Source organism: Rhinolophus sinicus, chromosome 11 (genome assembly GCF_057876585.1).
Source record: "Rhinolophus sinicus isolate RSI-liver-muscle chromosome 11, RSI-T2T, whole genome shotgun sequence".
Taxonomy (NCBI): domain Eukaryota; kingdom Metazoa; phylum Chordata; class Mammalia; order Chiroptera; family Rhinolophidae; genus Rhinolophus; species Rhinolophus sinicus.
Genome location: NC_142511.1, coordinates 15,934,427 through 15,958,180, shown reverse-complemented (window position 1 = coordinate 15,958,180; position 23,754 = coordinate 15,934,427). Strand labels below are relative to the sequence as shown.

At 41.3% G+C, this 23,754-nt stretch overlaps 1 long non-coding RNA gene across 1 annotated transcript in view; it reads right to left on the bottom strand.

Annotated features, from left to right (window-relative positions):
• Window positions 1–23,754, bottom strand: part of LOC109450574 (uncharacterized) — an 89,527-nt gene that overhangs the window by 50,446 nt on the left and 15,327 nt on the right. The window contains exon 3 of the long non-coding RNA XR_016022749.1: window positions 15,282–15,418. This is a non-coding gene — a long non-coding RNA (uncharacterized LOC109450574). The remainder of the gene's footprint in view (window positions 1–15,281; window positions 15,419–23,754) is intronic.

The following is a 23,754-nucleotide window of genomic DNA, read 5'->3' as shown; positions in this document are numbered from 1 at the left end:
CATGGCCCATTTCTTGCGATGTCCCCAAACCATTACTATGTAGTTCCCCATAGGAATCAGAAGCCCACGTTAAAATACAGAACTATCACTACATGGCCTGGGGGCACCTCAAACATCGCCTAACTTACTCAGGCCTCGGTTTCCTCCCTCCTATAGATGACTGAACCATCTCCATAGGTTCCTCAGAGATGGTGATGATGATCACATTGATGGCAGTGATGGTGACAATTATGAGAACAGCCGCTATTCATTGAGTCTTATCATATGCCAAAGCCCTCTTCTAAGACTTTGACTTGAATTCACTCACAGTATCCTCATGGAAACCCTAGACCCAGGATCTCTTCCCAAACCTCTGTCCATTGTGCACTCTTGAGCAGAGGACACTGTGGCAGATTGCATTTTCAAAACGAAGGCCTCAACAGTATTTTCCATCCCACAGGTCCTTCATACAATGTGTTTTTCAGACTTTTCTTATCAATACTGGGTTCTAAGTTTCCTCCACTTGAATCCAGGTAGGTTGATAACTATGGCAGAAGTGATGCTATAATATCTGAGACTAGGTCATAAAATGCTTGACAGCTCCTGTGTGGCTGTTTTTGAGATGCTTACTCTGAACACAGCCATGGGGCTGTGAGGAAACTCGGACCAAAAGGAGAGACCTGGTATATGCAGAAATGCTACGGCTGACAACCCCAGCAGGGTTCCCCGCCAACAACCAACATCCATCACCAGGCGTGTGAGTGAGGGCCTCTTTGGTGATTCTAACCCCTGCCATGACCTTGGTCTGACCTTGGTCTGTTCTCTTGAATCACTGAGATTTGAATCACTGTCACCCTTTCCACCCCCACCCCCATCACCACCAGCCTCCCAAAGCAAATTCCTCAACTAGTTAACTTGTCAAGTATAGTAAGACACTGTAAGCAGGCATCAATGAACATGTACATTACCCAGCCTGAGCCATTTAGATGGAAATTCAGCTGCATTACAATTAATAAAATTGTCCGACTGCAGAATTATTTTCGGTTGAACTACATTATTAAGTTATAATAGCAGTAAGATCAAATTCATGTGATGACATTAATGGAAGAACTTGTTTCCAATTAGCAAAATGATGTCCCAAATATGTATACCTATGTATACGTAAATATACATTTCACAAGAACATGAATACCTATAAGAGAAGCTGGACTGTATGTGTGTTTTGGAACCCAAGTAGTAGGCAATGGAGAAATTAAGTTTGCAAAGAGGTTTGTATTATTCCCCAATCTTTTGAATGACTTCTATTCTGAAAATACCTTGTATTTAGAAAAGTGTGACCTGGCAGTGGACTTTGCTTAAAGATTGTTTTGGTTTCTGGGAAATTTGTTTAATTGATTTAGATTTTGAATGAGGGAGTAAACTGTGAACTTAAAACCAATTAAATGCTGAACTATTAAGAAGCCCTGGATCCCTAAGCTACTAGAAAAAGATAGAAGAGTGGGTGGAGTGGAATACTGTAATGTCATTTTCCTCAAGTTGGGGAGATTAATGGAAGAACACCGGAACAGGAACCAGAAGAGAAGACTCCTTGGGCAGCCTCTGCCACTTACCAGCGATAGGACCTTGAGCAAGTCACCTCCCCTCTCTAAGCTTCCCTTTCCTCCTCCATAAAATCGTGACAATAAGTCTGCCTTGCCATCAACAAATGGTAGAAAAAAATGAAAAAGTTTCTTTTAAAATATAAACTGTACGGTATTAAGTTACCTGCATAATTTACGTGACTTGTAATTTAATTTTCCACGTGTTGTGTCTGCTATTCTCCCAGATTGTAAATTCCGTCTCTACAGGAAACAGGTGTATTATAGCACTTGGCTTTGCCCATACTAGTGGGAACATACATTAATACAAGTACTGGTGTTGTATAATACATATGGACAAATACTAGTGTACGACTAGAGAATCAGACATTTACTTTTTCACCCTTGAAACTTAAGCATTGTAAGGGCACAGAGAATGTGTACTATTTAATAGAGGACAAAGCAACCAAGGCTGTTGATATAAACATCGAGGATTCTGGAACGATTACTGCTAGTGACTTCCTATTTCCCTAGTTCCATGTTGTTGTGGGGTTTTTTTGTAATCTTCTCTCCTTCTGTTTTCCCTTCACTCTTCTCCCCTCATCTACACACTTACATTTTCCATCTACCCCTTTTCCCTTCGCCCTATAATGACTTTCCGGGTTAGAAACTTACTGTCCTGTGCTCTAAAACCTTGTTACTCAGACCAGCCGCCATGGCGTCACCTGCCAGCTGTTGACAACGCAGAATCTCGTTCACCACCATCTACCCCACCACAAAAACCTAAGTGGTTTACGTGCACATTAAAATATGGGAAGCACTGCTCTACAGTGCAGACACACTCACACATATACACCCAGAACAAGCTCTTTGCTAACTCACGAATCACATTTACTTATTGTGAGCTGTTCATCACTTTGTCCTATCACTCACCCCCTGTGATTCTCTCTTCCTTAATCCAACTCTCTCTTGGGTTTATTTTGTTCCTCTTATGCACCTTCTCCAAAGGTTAGGAATGGCAAATTATGTTGAGGTAGTGTCAAAGCTATTCTTTTTAGCAAGTTGGGTAAAAGGTTTCGTGGGAAAGAAGTCACGAAGCATATTCTTAAAAGGATTTTGGATTATGTGAGTGCAACCCAGGTGTCAGCTGCCGTCACCCCATTGTCACATGAGGCTTCAGTTAAATTAGCTCATGCTGATTCTACGATGTCCTGTGGGAAGGTGAATGCCCCCCTCAAGACTGCCCCATTCCTGGGGGCTACTTCTTAGTCAGCTTTGGCCCCTAAGCTCTGGACCTTACTCCCTTCTTTTTACCCAGCATGTCCTCCGTATCCCTCACCAACTTGGACTTAGAATGGCTCTGTCCTTGTTTTCTCCCCTCCCCACCAGTGTGCCCAAAGGCATCGACGTTCAGAAGCCTTAACTGAAAGGCAGGAGATGGAGATGGTCTACACCCCAAGTGACATAAAACGGCCACTGGACAGTTTCGTTCTTCAAAGTCCTTCACCAGGACTCTGTTATGCAAGTTCACGTTCCCACTTGCTGCCCCACCTATCCTGTCCCTTCTCTACTTCCTCCCCTCATCTCTGTTCTTCCCTCTTCCAAATTCCTGTTCTTTTTCTTATACAGAACACTTTGGCAACTTTGTGTTGTCTTGCAGGTGTGTTGTAACCATCCCTTCAAGTTTTCCAAGTGTTTTCCTTAACAAAGTTTCTGTCCCACAAAGCCCTCTAGTTACAACTGTTTAAATCAGGGGTGTCCAAACTGCGGCCTGTAAGCCAACTGCGGCCCACAATCCATTTTTTATTGGCCCGCAGCAAATTCCAAAAATTTATTTAGTTTACTTAAATAAACCAGGTGAGGCAATACATACTTCACCTCGAGTGAGTGGCCCAGCTGTTTGTGTATTTTACCGCATATGGCCCTTGGTAAAAAATGTTGAAAAAAGTTTGGACACCCCGGTTTAAATTATAATTTTGTCATCCCACTGTATGAGGAATCTAGCACGTTCACGAGGATGCCGGGGTGAGGCTAGACTTTGCTTAAGCGGTCTGGGTATTCGGGGTTAGTGGTCTGCAGTGCCCCAAATGGGGGAAGTTAGAATGAGAGAGCAAAGAGACTCTTGGGAAAAAAAATTACAGAAAGAACTTACTTCTTAGTGACTTTCTCATCCCCAACTAGCACCACACTGAACCAATTCTCCTCTACTCTCTGAGACCACAGTGACTTGCCAAAATTAAATATAATTATATTCCCTTTCTTCACTCCAGGTACTATATCTCACCCACCACAGCCCATAGCTCTTGAAAATCCACATACTAGTGTAGAGCTGCGGGGCTTCGTACAAATTCCTTATCCATTTGAACCTCAGGACCTACAACCGTAAAATGGGAATAATGCTATTTAACAGGGTATTAAATGCAACTTTCCCAGTTCACTCTGCATTTTGGCCGAGACCCCCAAAGCCGGTGTTAAGCAGCAACGTGGTCTAAAGAGAGTCCAACCACCCGTGCAAAGCTTGCTAATGAGGGCAAAACTGGGTATGTGTCCTATGGTTCATGCCCGTCATGCTTCTGTGTAACAGGAGACCAGGAAACTGACTTTAATAAGACTAGAGAGGGTGGATTTTTTTTTTCCCTTCCTGCTCACCTACACAGAGAAGGAAGGGTTTCCCTCCTCAAGGTAAGCGAGGAGACCCTATGGATTCCAGCGCAGAGCACAGTGAGAGTTCTTGGGAGCAAATAGCCTGTGTTGCCTGACTCTTGCCTGTAAAAAGCTAAGGCAAGAATCTGGTTAAAGTTTCCTCTCATAGCAAAACAAGTAAAGAGGGCTGTGGAGGGAGTAGCCTGCACTTCCAGCTTTGGGTGGAGCAAGGATGTTGCGTTTTCCCATGGATCAGGCTTGACTCATCTCAAAAGACCCTGGCCAAGAGGACTCACCATGCCTGTCTTATATGACACGGTGAGATGACTCCAATAGAAAGAAACTTGGGTGTGTCTTTTGATGCAGGAGGTGAGTGAGTGTCACACAGTCAGCTGGAAGGTGACTCACTGTGCCAAGGAATGGTACCGTGAGAGGGCCCTGCTGAGGGAGTAGTGTTTCTAGAAAACCCACTACGATGCCTAAGGAGGAAAATAGCCAGCATTTGGGTCCTGCATGGAGCCAACCCCAGATTACACTGCCCATGCATACTCTTCCTGGGCATGCAGAAAGACTATGTTTCCCAACTTCACTTGCAGTTAAGCTAGGTTCCAATGCCTAAGTTCCGGGCAATACAATGTTGGTGAGACTGCTATGGGACACTTCCAGGCCTAACCACAAAGTCCCCTGCATGATTCTCCACTATTTTTCTTCTGCCAGGGTGACCATGGAGGCCGAGGTTGAATATGGCAGAGCCATAAGTTGAAAGGAACCTGGATCCCTGAGTCATTTCTAGGAAGAGAGCTGCCCTACTCTCAATGGACATAAGTGACAGTTTTATTATACTAAAGTACCAAAAGTTTAGGGATATTTGTTTTGTTTTCATTACTATAGCATGGCTTGGCATGTCCTAATAATGAGACAGACATCTATATCTGGAATAGTTCTGATCTGGCAGTGCTAGGCAGGGGAGATGCTTTAAATACATTGAGGTACTAAAGTTTTTTATATTACACTAGAAAATAATGTTTAATACTGGAATGTGCATAACTTTGTTTTATTTTATATTTTTAAATTTTGAAATAATTATAGATTTACAGAAAGTTGTGAAGATAATACAGAGAGGTCTCGGGTTCTCTTCACCCAGTTTCCCCTAATGCTTACATTTTATATGAGTATAGCACAATGTCAAAACCAGGAAATTGACATTGTTGCATTGTGTTTATATCCTCCTGTATCATTTCATCACAGATGTAAATTCATGTAAATACCAGTTACCAGGGAAATCAAGGTACAGAACTATTCTATCACCACAAAGATCTCCCCAGGACGACCGTATTTTCCCAAAAATAAGCCCTAGCATGATTTTTCAGGATGCTCATAATATAAGCCCTACCCCAAAAATAAGCCCCAGTTAAGATCGTCAGCCAGACAGATGCATTTAGTACGTCCATTGCAACACACAACGGATGTATTGAATTATAAAATAAAAATATTAATATATAATTAAATATAAATAATAGTATTGACATTAATACTTAAAATAAATGGTAATATAAATTATATTAAGTATTTGTAAATACCCAAGCAGTCACCTTTGGACGCGAGGTAAAAGCGTATGTAAACAGATAAACTCGAGACTTATTGCCGAATGACCAATTGGAGTGCAGACACAACGCACGAATAACGTGCACACTTGATAACGAACGGACGTGGTTGTGTCTAATATGAATCTTCATAATTCAATACATCATGTGTTGTAACAGACATACTTAATGCACTCATGTGAAATAAAGAAACATTTTCTGAATTTTGATGCCTGCAATTTTTCGTTGCTTTTGTGTGGACCATCATTCTTAACTGTCATCATTTTTGTTGCTACTCCTGTCTCATAACTCTTCAGCTAACACTTGATTTAATGGTAGATTTAAAAGGAATAACATTTTGACCCCCAAACAAGATAAGTGCAAAAAGAAAGAGCTATTCCACTGAGTACAAGAAAAGAATTGTGGAGGACTCCCGGGGCAAGAATCTTACAGCTTTCTGCAAAGAGAAGAAGTTGGATCTCCGAATGGTCCAAAAATGGCGAGCAGAGTATGATAACCTCAGTCAACAGGTGGACGAGGGAAATGCTAAGAAGCGCAAGTGTGGATCAGGTCAGCAACCATTATTTCCTGAGCTGGAAGACATCATCTGTGAATGGATTGCTGACAGGAGAGCAGAGGCTTTGGTTGTGCACAGGGCTGATACTCAAACATTTGCCTTTGCAATGGCACCACAGTTAGAAATCTCCCCAGAAGAATTCACAGCATCACAACACTGGCTGAATGGCTTCCTTCAGCGATATGAACTGTCTCTAAGAAGATCAACAACACTGTTCAAGCTGGAAGATACTGATGTTATTAAATGTGCACTTGCATTCAAGTCCTTTGTTGATGGCATCGACTTTTCCAAATGCCAACTTTCCATCATGATTGCTATGGATGAAACTGCAATGTTTATGGGCCAAGGGTCTCAAATGACAATTGATCAGATAGGTGCCTTGTCAATCTACATTCCCTCCACTGGTCACAAAAGTGCACGTGTTACCTGTATTTTGGCAATTTGTCTGGATGGAAAGAAAGCCCCACTTCTGATCATCACTAGGGCAAGAAAGATAAGGTTGAACGTGTTTCAGGCATTTATGTTCTTGAAACCAAAAAAGCCTGATATACAGAAGCAGTTATAAGGAAGTGGGTTGATTTAATGCTGCCACTTGTTTTGCAAGGTGGCCAAAGAAGTCTGCTAAGTCTGGGATTCAGCCAGCATTCACTGCGCTAAAGACATGAAGAACTTCCTTGCAGAGGAGAATAGATGGACTAATGATTCCCGCAGGAATGACTGCCTATCTCCAGACTCTTGATATTGCAATAAACAAGCCATTCAAGGACCATTTGTGCATGGAAATCAGTGACTACATTGAAAATAGAATGGAGAAAAATCAGCATGGAAACTTTGTGAAGCCTAGCCTGCAAGAGGTTGTGACTTGGGTGAAGAATTCATGGGATAAAGTCACTGACAGCTGTGTTGCCAATGCACTATGAGCAGGATACATGGACAAAACGGGCTCGTTTAAGGGGAGCTCTATTGCTGGACATGAGAGATTGGGGCCAATGGTTCTACCGGAAATGGAGTCGCAAGAAATTCAAGCCGGAATTTGGGGTTTGGAGAGTTATGACAATGTTCCAGAAGAAGATGACATGACTGTATTTGAATAAATGCAGATTTTTGTACATGAATAAATGAATAAATGTAGATTGTTGTACATGAAAAAATAAGACATCCCCTGAAAATAAGCCCTAATGCGTCTTTTGGAGCAAAAATTAATATAAGACCCGGTTTTATTTTGGGGGATATATGGTACCCCATTATAGTCACACTAGTCCAAGCTATGGATCTAACTTCTCATCCAGTAGGAAGGAAAGTGATCCAATAGGGTTTGGAGACAGTGGTGGAAAAAGGTAAATTATCTACCTGCTAAAATCTAACCAAGTCCAGTTTGTTCAATAGGCAATTACAACTATCCACTTCTTGGATGGTTTGGGGGGACAGTGATAGATTTATCACATCACATACGAGAAGCATTTATCTGGTACATGTTAAGTCCTCCATTTTATTGTTTGTTATTAATATTCAGCATATCATCTTTATCATCCATGCTCCTCTCTGAACCCCTTCTGGTGGCTACACAGAGAGGGCAGCATTTCTATCCCTCAAATACATCTCTCCCCTATGCCTCGAAGTTAAAAATTGCCTTAAGGAAAAAAATTTTTTTGCTTAGCATCTGTTAGCTTTCTTCACCCACCTTGAAGGGAAAGGCAATTTATCTAGGCAGGTTATAGACCCCAAGGTAGCAGAGGTGAATAGGCATTCCCTCCTGACTGTCACAGCTACCCACCTACCTTGTTTCTTTTTCAGGTCAGAAGAGCAAGTTAGGCACCTGGACCTGGCTTCCTGGGTCTGTACATGGCATGTTCAGGGGACTCATGACAGCCAAGGCAGAAGGCTGGCATGGAAAGAAGGAGAAAAGAAGGGAAGTCACTCGTGTCCTTCAAGCGTCCCTCAGTGACCTCCAGCACAGATCTCCAGGGTCTAAATTGGGAATCCCTGAAGCTTAGCCTTCCCAGCTGAGGACCAGCCTGGGAGACCACACCAATCAATGGGTTAATAAGGATTTCAAGGCCTGGGGTAGTGAGGGTTGAAGCAGCTGGGATGAGGGAAGGGAGAATCATTATTTTTAATTTCAGCAAGTCAATGCATTAATAAAGGGGTTGGATGAAATGTGAGGATGGTGGTGGTTGGGGGCTGGGAGGGGGTGAGAGAAAAGTCCATCACTTTCTAAACATTTGCCTGCAAAGGGCAGCCTGGTCTTTGAAATCAGAGTGGAGAATTCTTCAAGTCTGGTAATAGCAAACACTCTTCACCATGCCCTGCAGTGGCTGCTGACTGCAGACAGCTTTTTTTCCCTTCAACAATAGAAGAGATGGAAAAGAAAAGGCAAGCTTTTGGCCTCAGGGTTTTTTTTTTTTACGGCTCTTTCCGCTCCAACCTACATCTAAGAGGGAGGGAAACTATCTTTTGTTATCACTCAATCTCCCTTAAATTTAAGAACAGCTGGGGATATTTTTCATGATTCATTAAATTCACATCATTCCAAAGAAATCTTCCTGCCGATTTATCTTTGCCTCAGCAGTTGGGGCTCCAGGAGTGTGCGGGTTCCTGAATGCCATCAACCTGGGTTCACTGTTTTGGGCTGAGTCTGTGATCTTTCATGCTGGAATATCTTTTTTTTGAGGGTGAAAGAGAAGCAGGAAAGGAATCAGGGTATTGAAATGAATCTTTCCAGTCAATTTTTCCCTTTCTGGAGATAAAGAGAAAGTCATATGGCTGTCACAGCTAAAGACTAAACCCCAGCTAATGTCCTCAGCAGGGAAGAATAATTAGTAAATTCTCTAATTAGAGTCCTGTTTACATTTCTCTTTTCATAGAGGCTAATCCTTGTGTTTAAAGGAGATATTCTGCCTTGATTAAAACCACTGGTTTTAATCGGAGCCACAGTCGAATCCATGGTAAATGCAGTGTGCCTGAGTCCCGTAAGTATTCATTCATTTAGTCATTCCGTTCATTGAAGACCAACTATATACTGAGCAGTAAATACAAATATGACATGATCTCTACCCCTGGGGGCTAGGGCAAGCATAACAAACAGGTTTCATTCGCAGTGAAACTGTCATCCATGGGAGGGGGTTTCCTAGAGCACTCGGAGGCCATTTGCTGGTGCAAGAGAAAAGGTTCTTTACTGCATTATTATCATCCATCAAGGCGGCAGGAAGTTGGGGCTTGCGAAAGATAGAAACCACCCCCCTCCCCAGGTTATTTACTGAACACCCAGGGCATACAGAGCACTCTGTGGAGGGCTTTCAAATGCTCTTCTGTAATCCTCCTCACACAGCACAAACACGAGGGTGAGCATGGTTAGAGAGGGGGTTGCTGAAGTCCTGTGAGAGCCCGTGGCTTCCTCAGCCCTAGCCTTTCCCTTTGGGGGTCTATGTTCAAGAGACACACGAGGCCAGGTTTAGTCAACACGCTCACATGTGCGTACCTGGAATTAAAAATTCTGTGTTCTCATGTCACTGGCTGCGTGGGTAGCACAAAACAGAGACGAACGAGCTCATGTTCTGGAACCAACTGTCTGGGTTACACGCTGGCTCTGCCATTTTGTAGCTGAGTAAAATTAGGCAAATTACCTGACCTCTCTGTGCCACAGTTTTCTCATCTGTAAAGTGGGGACAAGAACACCTACATATTGGATTCTTAGGAAGGTTCAAAGAATTCCCATGGTGCCGGGCTCCTAAGTAAGTTCCCCTGGTGTGTTCATTAGTGCTTTGTGGTTGTGGTGGTTATTGTCTAGAAACTAGCCTCTTCAGACACCTAAGCTCAACAGTTACACTCTCCTTCCATTCTCCCTCTTTCAGTTTCTCCTCTCTAATAGAACTATGTGCAGGTAGGAAAAAAATAAAAAAATATATTTGCATGTCTTTATGTTTATAGAGTTAATGAGAGCCCCACATCCCTAGAGACTCACTGAAGACTCTTCTATAAAAATCTTGTGTAGCCTCATCTGCCTCTTCTGGGACGAAGAGCAGTGAGCTTGTATTTCAACAAGCTTTCAAGGAATTCAATAATGGTGATACATTAACTGATAAATAAGAAGCCAAGAGCAGAGAGTCGCTATCCCTGAATAAGCATAAAATAAAAAGCTTAAGGGATTCTGGCGAATTATTATTTCACTAACATTGGTGGGAAACCATCCTGTCCCCTCCACATTGTATGTGTTCTTCCTGCCTGATGGCCAACGAAAGCTGCATTTGTGACTTTCCTTCCATGTATGGATACCTGTAGTGGACACTGTAGGAATGTTAAAAAAAAAAATGTATCAGGCTACTGCCCCCAAGGAGCCTGACTGGGGAGGTCCTACTACACCCATCAAAAGGAGTCAACCGTTTGCAAAGCCAGACGTTACCATTGGGCCTCTGATTGCTGAAGGGATAGAGTGAAGAGGGGTCTGGGTCACGGAAGTTCATGAGGACAGACCATTGGATTTGAGAGAAATATGAAGTGAACAAGTCACTTGAACTGAGGTCTCAGTGGGAAGGAAGGAAAAGAAACCAATTGGAAACCGATAAGAGACCAAGTTCACTCAACTCCTTTGTCTCATTTGGTCTCCAACAAACCTCCCGGGTTGATAGTAACTTACCATGTTTATAATGAAGAAATGGAGACTAAGAGCCTTGAGGTGGAACATTCCTAAGACTTGAACCCAGATATGGCAGACCCCAAAGAACTTTCCACTTGATCATGCTATTTCTCTGGAAGCACAAAAGTTGAGAACATCAGATATATAAGGTCTCAGAGATGAAAAGACAGTGGCCTCTGGGAAAAAACTGTAAGGATGGAAATGGGGCATGGTGGGTGGAGACCCCCTCAGGGAGTTTTGGAAAGGAAGTGCCAAGTAGAAAACACCCTGTGTAAGAAACAGAAGGCAAAGAGGGGCAAGATTATCTTTTTTAGTTGATTTTTGTTTTATTTGTGTAGGTGTGTTTATTTTTACTAAATCTTGTGAGCTTCTATAAGGACTTATTGTTTTTAATTGCACAATAAAAATGACCATTTGGAATCATTTTATGTCTTGTCTTATGTATATCGACCTACACTATACAGACAATTCTCCATAATGAGGTGAAACTACCACAGACAAACTGGGAACTTCATTTCCAACGTTGAGTTCCATGGTCCGCCCCCATTTAATTTTATCCAAAGTTTCCCATTAAAAATTAAGGTGACCAGTTTGGGCATCTTTGTCTCTTTCAGGCTCCAAAAGATAGGCCAGAGGAAGAAGAAGGGTGAAGTAATACTCCGTTAACCGACAAAATGAACCCCAGAATCGCTTAATGAAGCTCAGAGTGTTGTAGCCGGAATTGCCTTTCTAAAATGCAAAGCCCTTTTTATCACCTGTCTGCTTAAAAATCCTTTAATAGTTTTTCCCATTACTTTAAGGTTAAAGTCCAGTTTTTTAATTATATGATACAGTGATTTGGGACCCAGGCCTTGTGAAGAGACACAGTGACCATTTGAATCCTAAGTCCACAATTTCCTGGCTGCATTACCTTGGGCAAGTTACTGAATCTAAGTCTTAGTTTCCTGCTCTGTAAAAAGGGGTTAACAACTGGGCCTATCCATAAGGTCATCGTGAGGGTGAAATGATACATCGCATGCAAAGCCGTTGCTTAGTTCTGTGGTCTAGTGAAAGGGTCACTATGTCTACGTTTTATGACGTATGAGCCCCATCAGCCACTTGACCTCTCTACCTGCCTTTCCAAAGTAATCTCTTAACACTCCCCTTCTCCCCGGCATTTCCAGCCATGCTGAAGTTCATCTCATTTCCTCTAAGTCAGCTTTCTCTCTTGAGTATCCTAGACAGAGGGAAGAGCATGTACAAAGCCAAAGGTCCCTGTGCCTTTGCACATGCTGTTTCCTCTGTCTAGGATGTTCTAATTCCTCCTCTTCACAGGGCTAATTACTAGTTACCTTCTATCTTAGCATAAGCATCCACCTTCCCTGGCCCCAGCAAGTTCAGTGCCATACCCTGATACGGTATCCCCACGGCGCCTCGTATGGCTGACGCCATACCACTTTCCCCATGTGATTGTAGTGAACTATTTCCACGCTCATATGCTCCTTGAAGGCTTAGTATGGTACCCCCGACATTTAGCTCAGTGCCCGGCATATCATCAGCACTTGGTAAATATTTGGAAACGAGCAATTATCTACAGTGTCATTGTGGAATAGACATAGCACCACATCGCCCTCCTAAGAGGCCAGGGTAATAGTGGGTGTTTGCCTAAGCCCCTCATCCCTGGTGGCTTACAGCCACAGCGACTCTAGTCCCTCCATAGGCCTCACCTAGCACCAGCTGGACCCTTGTTTGAAAATTATTGTAAAGAATTTCAACATGCTAATAGCAGAGCATTAAGCCAAGCATGGAGCCCTTGCAAGCACGGCGTTCGGTGCTACTACACATGTCACATGCCCTGAAATCACACACCCTGACCTCACCTTCCTCCATGACCCTGTGTCCAGAAGGATCTGACACATTCTTTCCCACTGGGGCACTAGGGACTAGTGCTTTCTAGTGCTATCTCCTCAGGAATCAAATGACTTGTAAAGATTACAAGCTGGAGTAACAAGATTAAAACTAAGAAACGAATCAGTAATGGTGGAATTTCTGGCCCCCGTGGCAGAGCAAGAGCCATAAATTCCATTACTTTGCTAATACCTCATCACGTATTAGTCTTTTAGTTTACACATGAGTATATATATAGTACACACACACACACACACACACACACACACATCCTGAATTGAGAAGATTTTTTTTCTGATCTCATTATATCCAACAGTAAAATGAACACCAAAATACTAATTTGAGGGGTTCAAATAGGTGCTCTGAGGCTTTTATATTAGTAAAGAGAATAGAAATCTTCCATCAGAACACCTATATGTAAGCAAGTAAACCAATGGACTCCAGAACTGCAAATGTTAGATTGCTGCAACAGACACTTTCTGATAACAGAATGCCACGTCATTTCCGACGATATGATACTTCAGTGGCTCTCAACCTTGTCTGCTTATTAGAATCAGTTAGGCGAGCTTCTAAAGTACTCTGAGGCCAGGCCTCCTGATCAGCTGAACCGACATTTCCAGAAGTATGGCTGGCGCTGCAGGATTGAGGAGCCCTGCCCTTGGTAGGCAGCCTGAGTAATAGGCACAGGCAGTCCTGAAACACACACTGAAATGTTGTGACTTGAACCTCAGTCAGGAAGTGAGAATCATATGCTGTTTGATAGTCGATTGATTCAAATCCACACTCAAGGAGCATAGCCTGCTCACTTCAACTGTCATTATTATATGTTTGAAAGCAGTGAAATCCCTTCACACACACAAAAAAAAGACTCGAACTTAAGCCTTACAATCATCCATAAAATATAATATCTATTTCATCCCATCGTACAAATTCCAATTTCCATCGAAAACTGCCTGACCCTAAAATATATCAGGAGCTTGCTCTGATCACAGGGGATGCATTCTGAATAGGTCTCCCTTCTTGGAGTGACTAAGTCTGTAAGTCATACTGTTTTCACTGCAGCTGAAAAATTAATTTCTTTTCAGAAATATTCTCATCTTCGCCTAAAAGGGAAAAAAAGGGGGGGGGGCTTTTTTGATGTCGAGTGACAGGATTATGAAGTGACCCTTTGGGTCACACAGAGACTTTTCTTTTTCTCATCAAGGAAATCAATTTCTAAGTCCAAGTCTCTTAAAATAATATATTCTTGTGGCACGCACACAGCTTTTTGGATCTGCTATGAAAAGAATAAGAGGTAAAGAGGATCAGGGGTGGCGATGGAATATTATAATCTGCCACACTCACACATCAGCCTTTCACTAAGTAATTCCAGATAAATTGAGGATTTACATATTTAAGACTAAGTGGGAGAAGAAGTAGCTGATGCATGAATATGGGAATACGGAGATATAACTGAAGCAAGTTAACTCTTGAAATTTAAACTGACTCGGTATTTATTGCAGTGGTCCAGTTGGAAGTTTAATGTTTATTAGTGACTAACCAAGATAATCTCTTTCAGATCAATTGAACCGATAACACACCCTCAGGGAATTTTTTTCCCCTTGGTCCTCAGTAAAATCCCAATTACACCGACAAGCAACAGTTAAATGCACACAAAGACGCATAAATGCAGCAGACGGAAAACAGGAGGAAGCAGCTGGAAGTGTGTTTCCCTCAGAACTGTTTTTAACAGGCTGTGCACAAATAATGCCTCTCTAATACAGAGATAAAAATAAAACATAAATATTGAAAAAGTGACTGGTCACAGCAACAAGATGGCATGAGATGCTGTTATCGTCCCTGGTTCTGGATTGGTCTAGAATACTCTCCCGCTTTGGGGCTTCTGAGAAATCCTGAAAATCAGATTCAACATCAGGATCCTGACTTTACTAGAAGCGGTTACTGCCGGGACTGTTTCCTGCCACTGCTCCCAAGAATCAGGTGCTGGCGTAGCTCATGGCAGGCCCCTGTTAGAACCCCCAAAGGGAGCGCTGTACCTCTCACTTCCTGACAGCTCAAAATACAACTTAACTAAGCCGTGCCTTTCTCGCGCAGGACTTTGAGCCTATGGTGCAGTTCTTCACCCTGGAAGTGCTTTTTAAGTAGCAACTATGGTTGCATAATATACATCTTTCATATATGAAGTGAATTCTGATCCACCATTGAATAGGGAACGAAGTTTGAGCCCTTTTTCCCATCATGAGAATGAATCTAGCTGATGTTTCCTGAGGCTGCACCTACTTCATGGTCTCTCGTCCATCCTCAGAGCACTTCTTCACCACTGGATAAGCCCAAACTTCTATGGCAGGGACTAAAGAAGAGAGGAAAGTGAATGTGGTGGAGGGGAAACGGAAGGGGCTTACCTGGGCAAAAGATGGGGCTTCTGAGGTGTTGGGAATGTTTCACTTCTTCACGTTGGTGCTGGTTACTTGCTGTTTTCTTTGTACTAATGTATTAAGCAGTATACTTGGGTTGTGTGCACTTTTATAATCATGTGCAACTTTTCACAATACAAAAAGTGAAAGAAAGAAAATAGAAACAAATATGAATGGCTCAGCCAAGGAGTTTTCAATCTAGTACAAAAGATACTATATAAAATTATCTTGCTTATAATGCAAGGGGAGGTGGGAATCAGTGCCAGAATTTACATATAGATAATAATTATAGATAAATATAATCATTTTTACACAATATTTACATAATTTTTACATATTTACATAAATATCTATGTAAATAATTATACATAATTATCGGTAAATATAAATTACTATGGGAATTAAAAGATCCATCAGGATAGATCCAGGTTATCAGATATGGCATCACAGAAAAGGCAATAATTGGAATAGGCCTTGAAAGATGGGCAAGAGTTTAACAGCAGAGCTGGAGCGCCTGGGAGGTGGGCATTGGTCAGAAAGGAAGATCAGGAACAAAAAGAGTCCAGAAAGAACCCCTTTAGTCGAAGGAAAACAGGTGGTCTAACTAAAGCATAGAGAAGAACGTATAGAGCTAGAAAAGTATTTTATTCAGTGGATAAAGGAGGACCATAGAAGAACTGTGAGCAAGAAAACATTATATGTTTGACCTGTATTTAGAAGAAGTAATGGGCAGTAATCTACTGGGTGGATTGATGGAAAGAGAGCGTGTGACAGGAAGGCCATTAAGTTATGTAGATAGATTACCCTTGGCCTTTAGATTGTCACGGTGGGGGAGGGAGAGGTGGCTCTGAAGGCTATTAGGAACTCAGGACTCTCAGTCCACACTGGCCTGGATCCTTTCCTTCGTGTAACATCCCCTTTGCCCCCCTGAAAATCAGTTCCTGACACATACTGTTGTCATTTACCTCCCCTGGTATATCTTTCCTTTATTCATTCTTTTCACCCTATAAAAGCTTTTAATGTGGGAAACATATATTCGTCCCTCAAAACATTTTTAATTTACAGAGGGACGTTACAATTTGAAGCAGCCAATATGAATAATGTAGCACCAAAATCTTACTGTTTTTCTTTCTGCTTCTCAGTTTAACTTTGCCCTTCCCTTTCCTCAGTCCACACAGTTTCTGTGGGTGGGAGGTTGCACAGGCGTGTGTATGTGTGAGCACCCACATGCCTACTACGGTATGTCTTTTCCTGAGTTCCTGGTGCTTCTCTATAAAAGTTTTGTTTGGTCCTACGAGAGTGTTCCATAATTCAAAACTGTTGGCTGCCTTAATTTTCAGAGCTGTAACTAGGGCAACTGTTAGCATAAGAAATAGCTATCAGGTCACTACCTTGGTTGTGTGGCTTTCTCTTTCTTAGGCCCAATCAAGATATGTCAGAAATGTGAAATACTTAACGGTCTATTTGGTTTTAATTATGGACGAACTGGAACATTCAAAAGTGAATCAAAGGACATGAAGGAATCCCCTCCACTATTTGTAGACTCACATGAATCGCTTTCAGAGGACCCAGAACTGGTGAATTTTCTAAATTGTATTGTATTGCTTTTCCTTGCAGTGGAATAGCTGTTCCCTATTTCATTCTGAGGTCTGTTGTTTTTAAATGGTTGATGTGCAGACTGTTTTACTTATTCTTCTCAGCTTCTGCTACCCTGCACTTATCAAATAAGAACGGTTTGAGGAAGGTCAAGGTTCAAAAGGACTCGATGCCAATAGGAAATAAACCTTCTCCCTCCCTTTACACACGTTTGCTCACGCCCCACAGCTGGGTCAGGTTTATGGCCAAAGGGAAACTTGCCGTTGTTGGCTGGCTGGGTACCCAACCGTTGATTTGCACGTATAGCTGTCACCATTCCCCACTGTGTTTCCCCCGTGACTCATTTATTTCAGGCCCTAGAGCAACAGGTCTGGGACGTGCACATGATGAACTCAAGTTCCTCTCCAGACTGAGTTCAAAGCACCTCTTGCCTTTCGATGGATGATATTTCTTTTTAAATATCTGCCAGCTGACCCAGCACTGGCCAAAACAAGAGGGAATTTTCCACCAAGACTTAGACTCTTAGGAGCTTCTTCCAGAAGAGCTTAGTGTGTTTGGCTGGATAAAGCTTTCTTGGAAGTCAGAAGCTTGGATTGTGCTTCTAGATCTATTACAACGAGCTAAAATACAAACTCTCTGAAGCTGGACCAGCTCAGGGCCTCATGTCTTAGTCCAGGCTGCCATGAAGTTACCATGGAGAAGAGAGAGAAATGGGACGAATGTAGCAAAGTTTTCATTATGCTAGATTATTTCATCAAAAGTACGATCCTGTATTTAAATGTTCTACTTTTCTGATGTTAAAAAAGCCATCCTTCAAGGCCAAGTTCAACTATCAGCTTCTCTCAGTAGCCTGTTCTCATATTCTCAATTGATCTCAATGGTTCTTTTAATTCCCATAGTACTTGATATTTACCCAAGGATGTTAAAAAGTCCTTTCTTTTGTTAAATGATAGTGATGGGGTCTGGAGCCCATACACGTATTTAGGAAAAGGTGCATTGGCTCATTTAGATTATACAACTTTTTATTTTTTCAGTCCACCCACCTATTCTTAACCCATCTATGAAATCCAGGAGTCTGGTAACCGTTGGGCCAGATGAATCTTAAGAGTCATTCCAGGCCAACAGCTTTTAAAGTCTCAGGGAATATTTGTGCCTGTTATCTCATGTTATCCCCAGAAATTTTCAGTGAAGTCACTAATGCCGAGATAGTCCATGTTCATTCATTATTCATCCTACCAATATAAATGCCTACTGTGTGCTGCGTGCTAATTCTTGCCCTCAGGGAGCTTACCTTCCACAGTCCAGGAAGGGCGATTAGGCAAACATATAGTAAAAATATTTCTGTGTTCAACTATATACCCATATGCATATATGTATGTGTATACACATGACATATATATGTATATATATGACACACGTATACTGTGTTTCCCCGAAAATAAAACCTAGCTGGACAATCAGCTCTAATGCGTCTTTTGGAGCAAAAATTAATATAAGACCTGGTTTTATTTTACTATAATATAAGACCAGATATAATATAATATAATACCAGATCTTATATTAATTTTTGTTCCAAAAGATGCATTAGAGCTGATTGTCCAGCTAGGTCTTATTTTCGGGGAAACAGGGTAATATATATGACACATGATCATTGGAACCATGCAAGGCCCTTCTCTGGTTGCATTTGTTTATTTAGCTATTTATCCCCTTCTATTCTTATACCCCAGTCCCATTCCCCTCTCCTCTGTATACTTCTTCAAGTCTACCCTTTCATTTGAACATGTTCTTGCAAAATATATAATTGCTAGTTTGTGTGAATATGTTTTTAATTTTGCAAATGATATTGTTACATATAATATTCTGTTTTCTCCTTTTTTCCCACTTTCCAGATCCATCCATGTTGCTGGCATACATCTAACTTTGATAGAATCTATTTCATCTCTTTTCTTTTTTTTTTTTGGTCTGAGTTTGTGTTTTGACATTTAAGACTTGTCCCACCCTTAATCACAGAGAGACGCTCTGAAATTTTCTTCTATAAATTAATCATTTAATCTTTCTCATTTAAGAATTTAATCCATGTAGTGACCTTACGTGAAGATCCAGTTTTATTTCCCCCATACAATAATCCAGTTTTCCTGATATTACCCACATACACTCCGTGCTTCCCTTCTCAATTTTCAGTGTCTCCTTTATTATGCAATAAGTGCCTACATGTACCCATGTCTCTGAGGTAAGTGTTTTTAGAGTGACTTTCCCAAGGTCGTTCAGTCTGAAGGCAGCTTAACTGAGATGAGATGCTCTCAAGCCCATTTGATCACATTGTGGTTCTAAGGTTAATAAATCTCACTCAGAAATCACAAGCTGCTAATGCTGGAAAGAAACCTAGAGATTCTAGGCTAAATCTTTCATTTTCTATCAGATAATTTAGGCTCAGAGAGGTTGAATGACTTGCCTGAGTCAGAGTAAGAAAGCCAGAGCTCAAATGCATTTCAAGTCTACTGCTACTTTCACTGCTTTTAGAGCTATCTAAATATAATTTGAGGGCCTGAATGTAGAGCCAACCAGCCACCATACGTGTTTGGTGTTCACATTTAAAATATAAGTTTGACCTAACCTATTCAGTACTGTTATCCAACTAGAGCATAGCAGAGAAACAGGGAGTAAGGTAAAGAAGAAGGAAAGGAGACTTTTCTGTGTCAGCTATAATTACAAGATCAATTTTGTTTACTGGAGTGAACCTCAGATCCTTACTCAATGCTCTTTGCTTTTACGTCATGGACAGTGGTCTGATTTCTAGGAGACAGCAGGGTACAAAGAGTAAGTTAGAGGGAAGAAAAGAGGCTGACTAAAGACAGCAAGAGGGAAAAAAAATTAGGAAGATTACAAAAATCCAGAACTGAATTCAAACAGCACAACAGCCTGGCACCGTAGTGTATGAACAGTCTTTCAAAGTTGGTTGTGGACCCAGGGCAGTCACTGTACCGTGGCCAAATAACTAACATTCAAGACAGTACCCCAGTTCCAAGAACGGGTTAAATTATGTTGATCATATTTTACTCTGAATGTAGGAAAATAAATAAAATATTGCATCAATATTGTCATCCAAAGTGCCAAAAATAGTAATCAAAATCGAGGGACTGCATATATTGCTACCTGAGAGGGCCTAAATGCCACGACACCCCAGTAGCAATAAGCATACGTAGGACCTAGATCTTGATTTCTAATAGCATTCTCCAATAAAAGGAGAAATGGCTAATTCTAAGCCTGGGTCAGGCACTATACAAGATGAGCCTGGAGCAAGTGGTAGTGCCAGAAAGTACGGAAGAACTCCAAAACAAACACACCAAAGAACCTACAATGATGTGGAAGTATGTCGAAGGGAGGGCGGAGCCAGCTGAAAGAGCTCTCCATGGCCAAAGCTGAAACGATTTCAGCAACAAAATAAAGTAGTATCAGATTATGACCCAAAGTATAAAATAAACACCCATGAGTCATACTGATCTAAATAATTGGACAAATAAACAGAGGTGAGAGACAAGTCTCCTATGCAGAAGAATTCCAAATAATTTATGTAGAGGTACTATCCTCAAGGAGACGGAGCACAACCCCCATTTGTTAAGTGTAGCATCCAGCAATACTCTGCCTTCAAAAAATACAGTTTACAAGAGGGGAAGAAAGAATAACTACAGTAGAGAAACATGACAAACACGACCTCAGCCAGGTGATTAAGGTCAACATCAACAGTGATAAATCATGTTGATATGTATCCTCGGTATGATGTAAGGAAAACATACTTTACCTCTCTGATCTTCCTCCCCAAAACCCATAACCTCAGTCTAATCATGAGAAACTCATCAGACAAATCCCAACAGAGGAACAATCTACAAAATACCTGATCAGTGCTCCTCAAAATTGTCAAGGTCATCAAAAGCTAGGAAAGCCTGAGAAACTGTCACAATCATGAGAGCATAAGGAAACATGACAACTGAAACCAATATGGTATCCTAGATGGGACTCTTGCAACAGAAAAATACATTAAGTAAAAATTAAGACAATCTGGGTAAACTATGAACTTTAGTTAATAATAATGTATCAGTATTGGTTCCTTAATTGTAACAAATACACTAAATGAGAGATGTTAATAGGGTATGAGATTTGTAGGAATTTTCTATATTAACTTTGTAGTAAAGCTAAAACTGTTTTAAAACATAAAGTTCATTAAAAAAATAAAACAAAAAGCAAGGGCCTATAGAATCAAGCCCTCATGCATACAGGAAACGTGGGTCTCCAGAAGTAAGAATTTCAGGGTTCTGTGTCATTAAGCATTTGTCATATGCAATTTAAATAATGATATCTTCACATAGTTATGAAAGGGATAATTTATACCTTGGGGTAACAAAGCACCAAAATTATGTGTTATAAGACCAAACTCAAGCTTGAACTCCTAGAGAGCTGTGATGGTCCTACTCATCAGAATTTCCATCACCTAGGACAGTAGCTGGCAGGTGTTGGGCCACCTATTTGAAGGTTAGATAAATAAACGAGATAAATAAAGGAAGGAAGCAATTCAAGATGACAGAATCAAGTCTATTTCATGTGGCAAAGATTCTTTTTTGAAGATGAAAAATAATTCAGAGATGTGGAAGACAAACACGTAAAACTGAATCACTCAAAGATTCAGTGTGACCTATTTCATATCCAATAGAAAGGCATCATAAAAAAAAAAAAAAAAAAAAAAAAAAAACCACAGAAAATAACTGTTGGTGAGGATGTGAAGAAATTGAAACCCTTATAAATGTAAAATGGTTCAGCTCCTATGGAAAACAGTTTGATGGTTCCTCAAAAGATTAGAAATAGAATGGTCACACGATTCAGCAATTCCACTGCTAGGTATATACCCAAAAGAATTGAAACAGACTCAAACAAATGTGGATACCCACGTTCATAACAGCGTTATTCACGGTAGCCCAAAGTGGAAGCAACCCAAGTGACCATTGACAGATGAATGAATAAACAAAATGTTGTCTATACATAAAATGGAATATTATTCAGCTCTAACAAGGAAGGAAATTCTGGCATGTGCTACCACATGGATACATCTTGAAAACAGTATGCTAAGTGAAATAAGCCAGTTACAGCAGGATAAATATGTATTATTCCACTTACACGAAGTACCTAGAGCTGTCAAATTCATAGCAACAGAAAGTAAAATGGTGGTTGCCAGGGGCTGGGGGAGTTCTTGTTTAATCAATACAAAGTTTCCATTTGGGAAAGTGAAAAAACTTCTGGAGATGTGTGGTGGTGATGATTGCACAACAATGTGTATGTACTTAAGGAACTTAAAATGGTAAAAATCATGCTATGTATATGTTACCACAATTTTAAAATATATATATATATATATATATATATATATATATATATATATATATATATATATGAGAAATACAAAATTTTCAAATAATTCAGAATAAGGTTGGAGCCTAGTTGCCCAAGTAGCACTAACCTGAAAGTTTGGCAGAGGGTCAAGAAAGAAGTCTAGGAATCTGTGAGCCGTTTCATAGAGCATTTACAAAACTGCCCAGGAACAGATGGTGAATACTGTCATAGATGCTTCTTTAGCTATGTTCTAGACATTTCTACTTTCACTGTCATTAAAAATATTTAATGATAACAATAACCTCTAAGTGATTAGTGCTTTTTCATTTCCAAAGCACCCTCACATCCATTTGCACTTGCTTCTCAGAACAACCCTTTGAGGGTAGGCAGGCAGAAAGCATCGCCCTGCTTCCTAGATTTACACACTTCTCCAACATTTACTGTGCTACCCAGTGTGCAAGCACTATGCAGCCTAAGAGGTGGTGGGCACAGAATGGTAAGTCTGCAACCCTTGGCCTTGGTTCAAATCCTGACTACCCTTCTTCCCAACTGTATGACTTCGGGCATGTGGACTTAATTCTCCGTGCGTCAGCTTCCTCATCTGTAAAGTGGGTTGTTTGGGGTTGAAATTAGTTAATTAATATAACACATTTAGAACAGTGTCTGGCAGATAGTAGATCCTTGACAGATGTTAGCTAACATCCTTGACAGAAGTTAGCTGAGCTATTATTTCTGTGGATTCAGAGAGGCATACAACATGCGTATGATAACAATTCAGGCTGGAATGAGGTCAGATGAAGGAAGGAAGAGTCTGCCTGGGAAGATCAGGGCACACTTCCTAAAGAAGGTGTCACGTGAGCTTTGAGCATCAAACAGGAGAATGAGGAAAGTGAGGCTTAAATATTAATAAAATGAAGTAGCTGCAGCCTGTCCCCACTAATAGCAATACTCAGAACTCATGTAACACCTCGGAGTTTTCCAAGTACCTTTCTGCTGTGCCGCACAGAAACACAAGCCTGAGGGCAGGTCCAGCGAGGGCCTGTCCGTCCCCTTTTAGGGAGGAGGATGTCTTGGCTCCGAGAGTTTAGTCGGGCCGAGGTCTTAATGTGCAGGGGCTTCCACATGGCGCACACACCAGCACAAAGCTCATTCTTCCGCCTTCTAGCGTAAGACCTTCCCATTGTGCCACAAAGACACTCAGGCCTTCTACTCCTCACACTCATTCATTCGTCCAGCAAGTCCCCCAGCCAGGGGCACTGTTCTAAGCATTCAGGGCACAAAGATCCATATGGTACCTCCGGTCTAGGGGCGGAGATGGAAATCCATCAGTCAACAAGTTCAATGGGTAAAGTCCCCAGCATGAAGAGTACCATATGAAGGGAAATAACAGAGGAGTGAGGGGAGGAGTAGGGCATGGAAGCAGGAATCAGGAGGCCAGGTGGAAGGTGAGGTCATAGACGATCTTGACGGCTCCATTGAGTCTGCA